Consider the following 15,526-nt stretch of genomic DNA (forward strand, 5'->3'; position numbering starts at 1 on the left):
TCTCCTCGCAATAGCTGAGGTTCATGGACTCAGCACCAAATACACCATGGGGCTCATTACAATGCAAAAAGCCAGGATGAACCACGTCTCTCCCTATAATTTTCTTCAAGTCTTGCATGGCTAATTGGAGAGGTTTCAGGAGTGTAGCTAAAAGATGGGCACTTCAAAATATATAATTATTTCTGCTTTTAAAGGTATTATTATTACTACAATTACTATTATTATCCTTTCAGAATAAGTGACAGCAACATTCTCCAGTTGCTATCAAAGAGTGCCTCTTAATGAAGCCTGGACATGTAGGAAAAGCAGTGTCCCAGAGGTCAGACACTGCATGGACAACCTTCCTCCCCATCTCCCCAGCCCTGCCATTTCTCTCCTCAGTCACCTGGGAGTTGTACCACTCTGGTTAAAAGCTAACCTTATTCCACAGAAGCCTGCAGCTGAATGTTGCAGCTCATATGTCCCAATTCCCACCTGCTTTACTTAGAAAACTAGCTGCAAATAGACACACAAGGATTTTTCTATTATTATTTGCAAGAGAAAAAGTAAAGCTTGATATAGTTCCTTAAAGATAATTACACTCCTCAACTGCATGCTAAGTCCAAGCTGCCTCCAATGAGGTTCACTTTCCTCAAGGAATAGCCTGACTGGGAATCTTTTGCATAGATAGAAAACGGTAGATAGAAACAGAATTTAGGACTTGCCCAGAGGAACAAACTACTGACAGAGCAAGCTTTAAACTCACGGAAATGGAAATCAGCAGCTGGGTATAGGAATGAACAGAGTGATGGAAGGCGTTGCAATGTTAATGTGCCCGGATAGTGTGCTGTAAAGGGGAAGTTGGAAATTGTCAATTTAATCAGGACGTGTGGACATACAAGAGAGAGCCACATGGCTCTGGGGGGTCCTGGACCATGCCGGGGGCTGTGCTGCTCTTGGGGATCCCAGACCAGGCTGTGTTTCTGTACAAAAGTCTGGAAAACACCCTATGCAAGCCCCTAGAGAACAAAGATTTTCCTGAGTGTGAAAAGCAACCCAGGCAGGACTCAGACATGTCAAGGGAAACCCATCCCACCTACACCAAACCCCCTGCTCTCCCCAGACACCTTCTTGGACCCTGGGGCCAGGAGCAGGAGGGGATGTGGGGACACGGCCACATCCCAGACTAGTCTCCATCAGGCCTTCAGCTCTACAACATGTCACAGCTTCAAGTGAGCTCTCTAAAGCAACACTTCCCATGCCCCTGGTGCACAGAGAAGACACCCAGGAGACAGGGCAGAGAAAGGGCAGAGACCTTGGGCTCAACAGTTGGGCTCACAGCGTCACAGAGGGGGTGCCACAGGCTGAATAAGCAACCCAAAGAAGCAAACAAGTCCTTCCTTTTGCAGGGACTTGGAAAGCCCCATCTCTGACAGTATTCAATGGGGATGGAGTCCCCTTCTGCAAGATTTGCAGAGGTGGGAGCTGGTCACCTCATAAACTTCTGAATGATCCCAAATGCAGGTCCTGAGGCATTGCACCACCTTCCGGGCTCTGCACCGGAGCCTGGACAGCAGCACTGCTGTGTGTGGGCATGTCCTGAGATGACCAGGGTCAAAACTGTGGGAGATCCAGGGTGCCAGGGCTGCACACCCCCCAAGAGAGACAATGTCCTGGAACGGATCCAGGGTGCAAGGGAATGTACCCAAGGGAGAAGCACTACCTTGAGGTGACACAGAAAAGCCCATGGACCAACTCACGTCAAAGATGAGAAACAGCTTTCCCCAGGCTCAGCCAAAAGGAAAGCAGGGCAAAAGTCATGGGAAATGGGAAAACCCCAAAATTTGCTACCTGGGCTGGCCCATGGCTTTGGAGCCTGGCAGGGACCAGGGTCCTGGAGAAAGCCCCCTGGATGATGTACATTAAGGGCATGTTTGCTCTTCTCTGGCATATTCTATCTTAAGCACTGCAGATGGAGAAACCTTGCTGAGGACTTTTAAAAACATTGGTGCCTAAAAGAGGAAGGTTCTGTCCTGTCCCATATTGTCCTACATCCTACTTTGACAAAAAGAGCAAACCACAGCAGAAACCAGATTTGAGGCTCACCAAAGCATCTCAGCCTGTGGCCACACTTTGTGCTGCTTCATCCCACATGACTTTGATCCTGGCTTTAAAAAATGACAAACTTTAAAACAGCCCTGATGGCCCGGCTTCCTGCACAGGTCTGCCCAGTGCAGGGACCTGTCAGTGCAGGGGTGCAGAAGTGACTTCTCCAATGCCCCATTTTAGATATTTCACAGCCTTTGACACCATCTGGAGACATTCCTGAAGGATTTATCAGCAAGTTCTGGAAAATAACTGGGGTGAAGGGAGGTGACTGCTTTCCAGGACATGAGGGGAAACCTCTCTGCTCTCTCCCTGGCTGTGCCATCTCCATGGCAGTGACCTACTGAGCCCCCTGATGACACAAGCTGAGGTCACAGTGGGATGTGCCACCTCACACAGAGGTCTCCCTGGTGCCACAGGGGGACCCTCACTTCCCTGCAAGGCCTGGTCACTGCTGGGCACCGCTCATGTGCTGCCTGCCACTGCCCTTTGGAGCCACTCCGTGGCAAGGAGAGGGGATGGGAGCCGCCCTGGGGCCCCTCACTGACAGGCAGAGGAGCAAGGGCACATCAGAGTGTTGTGTAACGAGACAGGAAGGGCCTCCTTCCTCCTCATCCAGAGAGGTGAGCCAAGGGCAAGAGGACAAGTGAGATGGAGGACTGATGGACCACCACCATCAGCCCAGACCCAAGTTCCTTGTTCCCAGTGCTCCTGCAGCTCTCCACTGAGGGTAAGGGCTTTGGGAGCTCCTTCCTGAGGGGTTGCACAGAGACTGCTAACTGCAAAAAGGGCTGTGGATCCTGGGCTGTGGGGGTGGCTGGACAGGGTGGGGGCTGCCAAGAGAGCCTTGTTGTAGAGTCCTGACTGGCTGGGGGGACAGTGACAGCCAGGACTCTTGCATCCTGGGGCTAGGCCCTAAGCCCCCAGGATCCTGTGGGGGTGGGGGCAACCCAGGGCCAGGTTTCCCTGGGAGTCGGTCCCCCTTTGATCTCTCCTCTGGGCCCTACACCACCAGCAGGCCCAGAGCTGCTCTCCCTATAGCTGCCCCCCATCGCTGCCCCATGCTCCCACAGCCTCCTCAGCTCTCAGGCGTGAACTCCCAGGGCCCAGCCCAGTCCTGCAGAGAGCAGCCCCTGCCTGGCCACGGCCCAGCCCTGCTGGGCGCAGCGCAAGGGCTGCCGAGCCGCGGGGCTGCCACGGACAGGGAGCTGGGGCCCCAGGGGCCAGAGGGCCCTGCCCTGCCCGGAGGGCAGCAGGATGCTGCCCATGGGCTCCAGCGCCCCGGCCATGCCCAGGATCCCCACGACGGCGCCAGGGCCAGCACCAGCACTGGCCCCGGCCCCGGGACTGCTCTGCCGCGCCCGGCACAGCCCCCGGGTGCAGGGCAGCCAGGAGCCCCGTGGGGCCCCTGCAGCAGAGCACAGACCCTGCGGGGCAGCAGCCAGGCCCCAGGGCCCTGCACTGCCTGGGCACACGGTGCTGGGCTGCCCCCAGGCCCCTCTGTGCCCCGCGCTGCCGCCCACAACATGGCGCCCCACCGCGGGGCGGGGGACGGGGGGGAGGGGAAGGGGCAGAGCTGGCTGCCAGGGCAGGAGGCTAGAATGTTCTCTTGGCAATGCCCCAGGGCTGCCTTCTATTGGCTGGTGTGAGGAGGAGGGCGGGGATGTGCTTGACTGGTGTCTCTGTCAACCAATCGGAGTGCGGCATGCGGAAAATCCCAGCCCTGGAAGTGGGGTAGGAGCAAAGCGGGAGCGAGGGGCCAGGTGAGAGCAGGTGCAAGTGGGGCTGGCGGGGCTGTGGGTGCGTCCCGATGGCGGCGGGTGCCCTCCCACCGGGGCGGGGGCAGTGGTGCTTTCAGGGAAGCTGAGGCACAAGCGAGAGGCAAGAGCTGCCTGATCAGCCCTGTGAGAGCCCTTCTTCTCTGCTTCCTGGAGGCGGGAAGTGAGCAGGCCCCGGGCTGTGAGTGGCTGTTCAGAGGCAGTGCCTGTTGAGGGGATGGAGAGTTGAGCTTTCTGTGTTTTGGGACACTTGGGGGTGCCCTGACTGCTGCTCTGTGTGGTGCTGTGCCCTGTGCATCACTGACGCACAAGCGCATGTTGGCTGCCAACCCTTTGTGAGATGCAGTGGTAGCAGGGTGTTACAGTTGTGGGGTGCCCCGTGGTGGAGCTGGGTGTTGGCCCCAGAGTTGTGCTGCTGAGCATGGGAGGAGGTGGCTGGAGAGAGCAGTGCTCTGCTCCCAGAGCCCAGCCTGCCATCACGGAGTCCTTCTGGGAGACCTGGGTGAGGACTGTTGGTGACCGTGTTCCCTCTTTGGAGCATCCTGGTGCCAGCCAGGGATGCTCGCGGTTTGGTGGTTTCTGTCAGCTGAGGTTCAGGCTTGCAGTTTCTGAAGGTCTTGATGCTTCCGTGAGTCTTTGGGATTTCACTGACTCTGCTGGAGAAAGTTCTCTTCTCACTCCTTGAAGGCTTTCTGTTGAATCTGGACCCTCATTTCATCTTCCCGTCTCAGACCCTAATCCATTCCGATCCATCCGAGAGATGGTAGGTAATCAAAGCAGCCAGAGCCATTTCTCCACTTTGTGCCTCCCCTTGCAGACAGGGCAGATGCCACCTCACCAGAAGTCAGGCCTCTCAGGGTAATGCGTGGCTTTGAGACACCTGTCCTTGGTCAGCGGAGAAGGCAGCATCTCCAAAGCCACTGGAAAGTCCCTTTGGCAAGAGTCTCAGAAGAGCAGAGTCCTTGAGCCGGCAATGGAGGAGACATCTGGAGGTAGGGATCCAAAGCCCTGTCCTAAGACAGAGGAGGTATCTTGGGGCCTTTTCCATTGAAGTTTTGATTATCTCTGAGGATGGAGAGCTGAGAACCTCTCTGGATCCCTATGCCACAGTTTGGCCACTGTCATGGAGAAAAAGGTTTCTTCTTGACATCCAAGAATTTCCCCTTGTCCAATTTGTCCCTGTTGCCTCTCTTGCTATTAGTGTGCACCTCCAAGAAAATCCAGCTCTGTCTTCTCTGTGCCCTCCATAAGGTAGCTGTGCACAGCATGAAGATCCCCCTTGGCCTTCTCTTGTCCAGGCTGAACAAACCCAGCTCTCACAGCTTCTCCTTATATGCCCCACGCTGCAGGCTGCACCATCTTGGTGTCCCTGTGCTGGACTGCCTCCCATGTGTTAGTGCCTTTGCAGAATGGGAGAGCCCAAACAGGAGCTGGTATACAGACGTGGTCTTCCCTGTGCCAAAAAGAGGGGTAGAACGTCTCGGTGGCCCTGCTGGCTCTGCTCTCACAAATACAGCCCAGCACAGAGGGGAGACATTTGCCCCTGACTGTTGTGACTCCGCAAGGCCAGCAGAACTGACAGTAACACTCGGATTCTTTCTTTCTTTCTAGGTTGCTCCACTCATGTAGGTTCCCGGTGCAGTGCTAGAGCCTCTGAGGATGGAGGCGGGATGCCAGGGTGTGTCCCTGTAGCTGTCAACATCTCTGCCAATGTCGTGAGCCCTCTGTGAAAGCAGCTGCAAGTGAACGAGATGAGGCTACGTATGGATGTGAAGGCTTCCATAAATGTGCCTTGCTTCCATGGGTGACTTGGGGTGTGGATTCACCTCCTGGTACCTCTGCTGTGCTGCTAATTCCACATCCCACAAATGCTGTTACTGCCAGCCTGCTCAGCAAATGCTGTTGTGCCCCCTCCTTTTCCTAGAAGGTTGTGGTGCCATACAGGATGAGTCCAAGACCCTTATAATTAAATGCCAGCATCTCTTGAGTGCCTTTGAGTGCCCCAAAGCCTGCTTAGCTTGAAGTGAGGAAGCCCCACAGCTCTTGGGCTCCTGGCTCTGCGAGGGGTGAAGATGTGCCCAGGGCCAGGTTGCCTGTGGCACCCAGCCCTCAGTGCTCTGTGAAGCCAGCTGTGGATCTCGACTTGTGCCGATGTTCAGAGCTCACTGGGACACAGCCCTGAGCGACCTGCTCTAACCTGGCCTGCTTTGTATGGGAGGTTGGACTAGAGACCTCTGGAGGTCCCTTCCCACCTGAATTGCTCTGTGATTTCATGAATGGAAAGACCCCAGCCACAGAGACAGGCTGTGCTTCTCTCGCAGGCTGTCCACCAGCAGACGATGGGGTGAGGCCTTTGCCAGCCCCACGCTCCCTTGTCCCCCTCCACTTGTGATGTGGGACACAGCCTGGGTCTGGACCGGGCCCACACGACGTCTCCACTGCCGACCCTTCCCCTGCAGAGGGAGGAAACCCCGACATTCCCGGCATGGAGCTGATGTCAAAGCAGCACCTGGAGCCTGACTGCTCTGATGGCCTCGTCCCTCCCAGCACAGCCACAGGGCCCCAAGTGGGGCTGCTTACCCTGCCCCATTTTCCCCCCCCCACTCCCCATCACCCCAAACCCCGTCCCAGCCCTGGTGTCCTGACCTGGGGCAGTTCCAGCTCCCTGAGAGGGAGTGGGGGTGCAGAAGCAGCAGGCTGGGGGGGGGGGGGGCGGGCTGCAGGCAGTGATGGCCCTGCCAGGCTGGGAGCTGGGGGGTGAGGCTGGTCCTGCTGCCTGGATGGGGCTGGAGCCCCGGCATGGGGAGAGGCAGGAGGGCCGGAGGCCAGGCAGTGGCTGAGGGGCTGTTCCCACTCCGGCTGCACTGCTGGTGCCTGAGGTGTGGGGAGAGGGGACAGCAGATGAGGCAGCACGAGGTGGCAGCAGATCAGCAGGGGTGGGGTGCAGTGGGGGCTGCAGCAGGGGTCGTGGATGGTGCTTGTGCAGCGCAGTGGCACTCACACCACTGCCTGAGCCCCACTGTGGGTATAGCCCTCTCCTGGGGGCAGGGGTGTGTGTCAGCCACCCCATCAGCCTCCCAGCTGGGACTGGCCCCAGTGGCCCAGGCAGACAGGACAGTGACATCTGTGTCCCTTCTTCCTGTGTCCAGCAGTTTCCCTACCCCCAGGCTGCCTGCAGCCCCCCCATGCCAGCCCCTCTCTCCAGGACAGCATGGGAGTCCCTGTCCTGGGGCTCCTCAGGCAGCTCCTGCTGCCCCAACATACACAGAAACAGATTTCTCTTTCTTGCTGATTCCTCCTTGCAAGCACACAATTGCTCCTTTCCCCTTCTCTAGGGATGTCCCTACTCCAGAGAGAGCCTTTCCCCAGGGAGTGCATCAGTGCTGGCCTGCCGGGCCATTCCTTGACCTTCCCCTATGCTCCCTGAGGGCCCCGAGCTGCTGCTGCTGCTCTGCAGAGCGAGCGGGTTGTGGTGCCCCAGGGCCATGGGGTGACTGTGCACTGGCCATGGTGGTTGGGGTGAGAAGCAGACCCAGCTGGACGGGCACCTTTGCACCTGACAACCCCCTACCAAGGGGTCTGTGGCCGTGGATGATGCTCTGAGCAATCACAGGACATTTCAAATGGCTCAGAACCTGTGTTCAGGTGTGTCCCAAGATCCAGCCCATTGAAGGTGACATGAACCACTCTCCAGGCTCCCTTCCCTCTGCCTGCAGGGTCCCCACTGTGGGCATCTGTCACCAGCCCTGTCATAGGGCAGACAGTCCCAGGCAGACACCGCTTGACCAGTCAGCACCTCCAGGAGCACTGGGCACCCACAAGTGAGAGCTGAATGCAGCCCTCATTCCCTAACACAGCACCCATGAGCTCATCACCTTAAGTCCATGGAGAGTCTGAAAAGGAAGAGGCCTTTTCATGGTGAAAGTCCTTGAGTGCATTCTTTGCTCCAGCTTTTGGAAGAAGAAAGCAACTTTCAAGCACTGCACTGAGGAAATCCCCTTTTATTAGGGACAGGCCAGCTCTGACACAGTGACAGACACATTCACAGAAGGCCTCTGGGTCAGACAGGCTGGGTTTGTGCCTCTGGAGAAGTGGGATGAATTTAAATATCTCTGTACAAACATAGGTGCCCAAAGCACAAAAGTTGTTTGAGAAAATTAGAACTCACCTGTGAAGAGGGATGGGCAGCTTATTCCTGCTGAACTAGTACCAGCTGAATCACTTTCTTCAGTGCCTCCTTGAGCTCCTTGTTCCTCATGCTGTAGATGAGGGGGTTCACTGCTGGAGGCACCACCGCGTACAGAACAGTCACCACCAGATCCAGAGCTGGGGAGGAGAGGGAGGGGGGCTTCAGGTAGGCAAACATGCCAGCGCTGAGAAACAGGGAGACCACGGCCAGGTGCGGGAGGCACATGGAAAAGGCTTTGTGCCGGCCCTGCTCAGAGGGGATCCTCAGCACCACAGTCAAGATCTGCACATAGGACAGCACAATGCAAATGAAACACCCAAAGACTAAACAAAGACTAACCACAAGAAGCCCCACTTCCCTGAGGTAGGAGTCTGAGCAGGAGAGCTTGAGGATCTGGGGCACTTCACAGAAGAACTGGTTCACTGTGTTGCCTTGGCAGAGTGGTATTGAAAATGTGTTCCCAGTGTGCAGCACAGCATGGAGAAAACCACTGGCCCAGGCAGCTGCTGCCATTTTGACACAAGCTCTGCTGTCCATGAGGGTCCCGTAGTGCAGGGGTTTGCAGATGGCAACATAGCGGTCATAGGCCATGACTGTGAGGAGAGAATACTCTGCTGACAACAAGAAGAGAAGCAGAAAGACCTGGGTAACACATCCTGAGTAGGAAATGGCCCTGGTGTCCCACAGGGAATTGGCCATGGATTTGGGGACAGTGGAGGAGATGGAGCCAAGGTCGAGGAGGGAGAGGTTGAGGAGGAAGAAGTACATGGGGATGTGGAGGCGGTGGTCGCAGGCTATGGCTGTGATGATGAGGCCGTTGCCCAGGAGGGCAGCCAGGTAGATGCCCAGGAAGAGCGAGAAGTGCAAGAGCTGCAGCTCCCGTGTGTCCACAAATGCCAGGAGGAGGAACTCGTTGAGGGAGCTGCTGTTGGACATTGGCTCTTGGTTTGGAGCACTGTCCAACGAGGAAAAGGCATTGACAAGTTAGAGCAGGCTTCTCTGAGCAAAACCCATTCCACTTCTCATAGTACCACCCACACTGCCTCTCTCCTTTCCCTTCATTCAGCTCCCTTTCCTGACCTCTCGTTTGTGCTCGCTGAGTGTGCCGTGTGGAGCAGGGGCCTCTGTGCATGGGCTCCAGGGGAGTCAGTCCTGCTCTGCTGCGGTGTGTGATTGGAGGTGTCAAACTTCCCCGTGTATTCGGTAGGGACACCTGGGGAGGGGCACCACGAACTGAGTGAAGGGGATTTGTCCAGTGACCCAGTTGCAATATTCTCTGTTTACTATTGTGAGACAAATGTAACACTCCTGGCAGCTATGTCTGAAAGAGAAGACCCTTGTGAGTGATTCATGTCCCCCAGCCTTGCCCTCTTGAACAGAGGTGTCTGTATCTGAATCAGCCACACCAGCTCCTGCTCTGGCAAAAGAGAGAAACGGTGCAGGGAAGGTAGGGGCTGACCTGACCCTTCCTAGACATCTCTGTCCCAGTGAGATGAACGCTGCCCTCACATTGTTTAGCATGTCACTGCTTCTTCAGGCAGTGTAGTGGGAGTGGGAAGTTACTGCCTTCACTGCAGCTGAATCCCCCTCCTTAACCCCAGAGAGAGGTGAGGAAACAAGAAGCAATACCGTGACCCTCCCACCAAAGGGAAAGAAAGGAGGGAGAGACACAGAGGCACTCAGAAAAGCCTTCACCTCACCCAGCTGTGCACACTGCATCCCAGAGAGCAACACTACAGGACAGTCACTCTCAGCACCTTTGCTGTGCAGCGAGAAATGGGCATGTTGCAGGAGAGATGCTCCTGCCCTCTGCTGCAGCTCGGGCTGCTGAGGAGGGGGCTCAAGCCCTGGATCCCATGGCCTTGAGGGCAGTGGCTTTGCTGGGTGGGAGAGAAGACATGGGGAGGTTTGTTTAGAGGAAGATTTCTGCATTGAAGGGGATGACAGGGACTTCTCCAAATTCCTTCTCTCACAGCATTTCTGTTTCTAGTTTCTTCTCATTCACTGACTGTATCTCCACTGCCTGGAGCTTTTCCTCCTGGGACCTGTTTCTCTATCCCATGTCTTTTCCCTGTCAGTGCTCACAGATCTCATCAAGAGTGGGGAAAGGGCTTTCTGAGGTCCCTCACAGACCTCTTGATCTCTCATGGGAAAGGTCTAGGAGTGTCAGTCTCTTGTCCAAATTGGACAGCTTCTTTTCCACCCCCCACCTGCAAACAGTAGGAAACCAAAAGCACAGACTCAGGAAAGCTCTTTACCTTTAAGGTATCCCCTGCCTTGACATTCTTCTTGAAAAGTCCCCTTCAGAAAATGTCCTGGGGGTGAGCTGAAGCTGAGTACAGCCCTGGTCCACACAGCACCCTCTCAATGGCAGAATGGACCTGCCCTGATATAGGTCACTCCTTCCACCCAGAGCTTCTCCCCACATTGCCACGGGGAGCTCCCCAGGCAGGCTGAATGCTGACCCTCACAGGCGGCAGAGTCACTGCCCCGGGCACACAGCACCCTGGGGTGCAGGGACACTGCTCTGAATCACAGCCCTGGGCAGACCTGGGTGCACTCCTTGGCTTCACACCCCTGCACTGTCCCTGGGAGAAGGTAGCAGGATGCCCTGTCCCTGTGATGGTGTGGCTGGGAAGCCCTGCTCAAAAGCACCACCTGCTCCAAACAGAAGCTGGGAGCGCCACTCTGACAGACCCTATCATCTGTGGAAGGTGCCAGCTTCAGAAGACCCCTCCGGGAAGCACAGCAGCATTGCCCGCAGCCAGAGACTTACTGTGTTATAGGTTGTGGAGATTTCTCCCTGCAGTGCTCTCTCAGCTGTCCTCCCATTCCCAACTACCTTTAACTTCTGAGTCGGTCCTCTCATCCTGGTGCCTGCAGGCAGTGCCCTGAGTCTTGCTGCTCCTTTAAGAGGAGCTGCACCAGGACAGAGCTGTCTCTCTGCAGCACCTGCCAGGTTGTCATGGGCTTCTGCAGTCCCAGGAGCCAGGCCCAGCTCAGGAGCAGAGGCCCAGCTGAAGACGTGACTTTCTCTGTGCCCTGTGCATCCTCGAGATGTTCCTGGGGCTCCAGGGCTGATGGTTCCTGAAAGGCAGCAGGGTCACCCGAGGGAAATGTCTATTGAAGTAAACTAAAATAATCACTGATGGTCTCTCTGTAAACAGCGGATAGAGATTGATTTCAGCATTGCAGTTTGTCTCATCAGAGGATGGTTACCTGAGAGAGGTGGAAATGTCCCACTTGTGGAAGCCCCTGCTCCCATCTCATAAGTAGACAGGACAGCTAGAGAGGGGCAAGAAGGGAGTTCATTTACTCATTCTTCAGGAAATGATATAGAGGAGTATTGAATGCTAGGCATTTAATACCGGTTTAGAAGTTCCTGGGATGGAGTAGGATTCAGTTCCCTCCCATGCGCTCCACAAACTCACAGAAGGTGGGCTTCCCCTCCCCAAGTTCTGGGATGCACTGAACGGCTGGCTGCTCCTTGTCTAAGCTTCTGTTGTAATCAGTGGAGCGGGAGTTGTTCACACACAAGCAGCTTCTGACATTTGAAGTGTCAGAGGTCGTCGAAGACATGTGCCAGTGTCTCCTTGCTCTGATGTAACAACTATGAGACCCACATCTTTCTGGAGCATCATCTGCCAGATGAAATGATGCAGATTCTGATGTTGCAAACAACTAATGTAATTCAGTGCAGACACTTGGTTTAATGCAATGATGTCAGATGCATGGGGTGTCCAGCACAACCACCATGTTTCTAGCAGATTCAGCATAGGATCCCCAGGAAAATCATGTCCTTTTGGAGTGGTTACTGGGCAAAGACCCCAGGGCATCTTGGATTTCCTACCTATTCCCAAACAATGGATTCTCACCACTGCCTTCAGGCAAAGTCTATTGCGTCTACAGCCAAGCATGCTGCAAAGATGGAAGGCACATCACACCAAGGTCTCCACACATATGTCTACACTCTCAAACCCCACTAGTTCTCTCCCTAAAGCTTTTCTCACCTCCAAGGATATGAACAGGGACCATAATAATGATGCAGCTACAGTGTGGGGGCTGGATTGCAGGCTCTACAGGCCGAGAGACTTTCTCAGGGGACCTTGTCCTTCCTGGAGATACGGCCACCTTCATCACAGGCCCCAAGGTGCTGCAGAGTCAGCTCAGGCACCAAATACCTCTGCTGACATGGCCCTGGGTACTGCAGGGTTTGCTCTCTTGTGGGCACCTCACATTATCATTACATCACCATCTGCTATTTACACCAGCACGTCTCTGTGCTAAAGCTGGGCCTTTGCATGCCTGGTGTCCTTGGCTCCTGGGAACAGGTTTCACCATGACAAGTGTGCACTCAGTCCTGGTGTCACAGCTGAGGTTCTGCAGCCCGGATATATACAAATGCACAAAGCCTGGGTCCCAAACAAGAGGAAGTAGAGATGCACAAGCTGTCGCAGAACTACAAAAATCTTTATGCAACCTCAGGAAGTCTGCGGATCACAGACCGTGGTTTTTATGGGGGAACTTTAGTATTCCTGACATTCACTGGGAGGGCACTACTGCGGGGTGCAAAGTGTCCAAGAGGATTCTGGAGGGTGTGGAGGACAACTTCAGCATTTCAATTTTCTTTGTGTTATTGCCCTTTTTTGTTTCGTTCTTTTTTGATATGCTGGTCTTTTGGGGAGATATATATTTTTTTGAAAGCAAAAGTGATGTTTCAGAGCTGGGGTGGGATGCAGTCTTAGGGTCATGGACATGTGGTGCCATTGCAGGTGCCCTGCTACCCTCTGCCCAGCCTCCCTCTGCAGCTCCCAGTGGCTCCAGTCTCCTGCAGGTCCCCTGTGCGAGCTGCCAGGCCCAGGCAGGTGCCTCAGAGACACTGGGGCCTCTCCAGGTGCCACTGGGTGCTTGTGGTTGGACACCTGAGCTCTGCCTGGAAAGGTGAAGAACTGTTTTCAACCTTAAAAAAGATATACGTCCACTGTCATCAGCTCAAATGATCGGCTAATATTAATATGAAAGTTTTCCTATGATGAAATAGTGGAAGAAGAGGGAAGAAGAAGTGGGAGAAAAAATACTGATCTGCCCTTGACCTTGTGTTTCCACTGCTCTGTCTATTAGGCTGTGGATGTAACCTCAGTGATCTCTCACATATTTCCACATGTCCTGATGAAATTGGTCATTTCTAAAGTCCTCTTTGCATCAGACTCTCTGGACTTATGCACTTTCCATAGTTTTCACAGTTTTCCTCCTCCCCTTGCTCTTTATCATTCGGATACCTCTCAATTCTCCAGTTGCGGCTCTGAGCCTCTGGGAGTCTGAAGCTTGCCTCGTCTTTCAGCAGTCTCATTGTCTCTTTAGCCAGCTCCTTTGTTCTGCTTCTTGTCTGCTCTTTCCTATCTATCTGTCGAAAACATTTCAAGGAAGGTTATGTCTTGTGGGTACTGGAGGCAACTTGGACTTAACATACACTTGAGGACAGTCTCTTTTATTAAACTGTTTCAAATTTGATTTTTTTTTTTTTTTTTTTTTTTTGCTATTAAGAAAAACACCTCTGTGTCTGTTTGCAGCTAGTTCTCTAAGGAAAGCAGGTGGGAATTGGTGCACATGAGCTGTAACATTCAGCTACAGACTTGAGAGGAAAAAGGTTAGATTTTACCAAGAGTGCTCTAAGTCCCCAGTGGCTGATGAGAGTAATGGCAGGGCTGGGGAGGTGGGGAGGAAGGTTGTCCATACATGTCTCCTGACAAAAATCCTGCTTGTCCTACCTGCCCAGACTTGATTAGGAGACCCAGTGGGTCAGTATGAATTGGAGAATGTGGGAATCACTTATTCTGGAAACTGAACAATAAAGAAAGCTTCAGAAGCAGACATCTTTTGTTTTCAGGTGCTCATTGAAATCTGCCTGATTTCAATACTCCCCTGAAAACTTTCTAATTAGCCACATAAGACTTGAAGAACTTGAAGAAAATTATGGAAAATATGGCTTCTTAGGGGTTTTGGCATTTTAATGACCCCTCAGCTGTATTTGGTGCTGAGCCCATGAAATGCAGATGCTGAGAAGAGACTCAACAAACCTCTGAAGAGGTTAAAGTCAGAAGCAAATCCCAAGTTTCTTGGAGCGTTAACAGGTCCCACTGAGGGCCATTACCAACAAAGTCTCCCTGGGGCTGATTAGAGCACAGAGTTGGAGGCCCTGATTGCAGGTAGGCAAAGGCAATGTGCAGGTGGCTGTGATGCCAAGTCAACCCTGATGTGTGTTATCAAGCAGAGCAGCCAGGCACTGACAGCCAGCCCCTGCATAGGGTGATCCTTTCCATCATGCATTGCTCAGGGCTCTTCCTGGGGACAGTGTGCGGGTGGGGGTGTGCAGTACCAAGTGCAGGACCGTGATACAGCACCTCCTGGGCTCCCAAGGAATAAGGAGGCAGCAAGGCCACAGTGCTTTAAGGAATGGCATCCTCTTGTGGGCCTCAGTGCCAGAGACTCCAGTCATAGCCAAGAGGACAAAGACCTGGCTGTGTTGGGAGCTTTCAGCCTTGGTAGTGCCCCTGGCCATCTCCACTGCAGGTTGTCCTATGCTTTCCCACACCTGTGCCTGTTGCCCTACTCTACTACCTCCACTTCAGCAGGATAAAGAAGCTGAGGTCCCTCAACCCCTCCTCATGCACAGGTTTATTCCCACCAAGGCACAGGACTTGACACTTCTCTTGTAAATCTTCATAAGCTATTGTCCGAATCACCCGAGTTCCTCAAGATCCTTCTGCACTGTAGCTCCTCCTGTGTCAAAACAAAAAGAGAACAACCCCCCCCCCAAATAAAAACAGAAAAAAAAATCAATACAGAAAAAGAAACCAAAACAGCACCAAAGACTTAAGGCTAGGCAAGAGTGGACTGATTGTAGGGGAAGGGATCAGGATGCTAACAGAGACAAAACTGGAAGAAAGAAAAAAACCCAAGGAAATGAAAAGTGAAGTAAAGGACTGATCAGGGCTGTCTTGGGGATTCCTGCTGAGAAGCCCTGCATCTGAATAATTCTGCCTGGAGGAGCACAAGAAAGCTGGCCTACTTGCACTGTCACAGGGAACCTGCGTCCTTTCCCTGACATCAAGAGAAGATCAAGAGTGGGAAGAATCATGGACTCCTTCAGGGTGGAAGGGACCTCAGGAGGTCTCTAGCCCAGTCTCCCTGTTCACAGCAGGGTCAGCTCTGGGGTCAGACTAGGTTGCTCTGGCCTGCATCCAGTCTGGTCTTGGAAACCTCCAAGGCAGGAGACTGCACAGCCTCTCTGGGCAAACACTCCCAATACTTGCCCATCCTCATAGTGGAAAAGCTTTTCCTTATCTTCTGCATGAATGTCTCTTCTTTCAGCCAATGCCCATTGTCTCTTGTCCTCCCACCATGCACCCTGGTGAAGACGCTGGCTCCATCTGGTTGATGACCTCCTCGTAGCCGTTGGAAGGCTGCTATGAAA

This window comes from Dromaius novaehollandiae, unplaced genomic scaffold (genome assembly GCF_036370855.1).
Source record: "Dromaius novaehollandiae isolate bDroNov1 unplaced genomic scaffold, bDroNov1.hap1 HAP1_SCAFFOLD_37, whole genome shotgun sequence".
Classification (NCBI taxonomy): Eukaryota; Metazoa; Chordata; class Aves; order Casuariiformes; family Dromaiidae; genus Dromaius; species Dromaius novaehollandiae.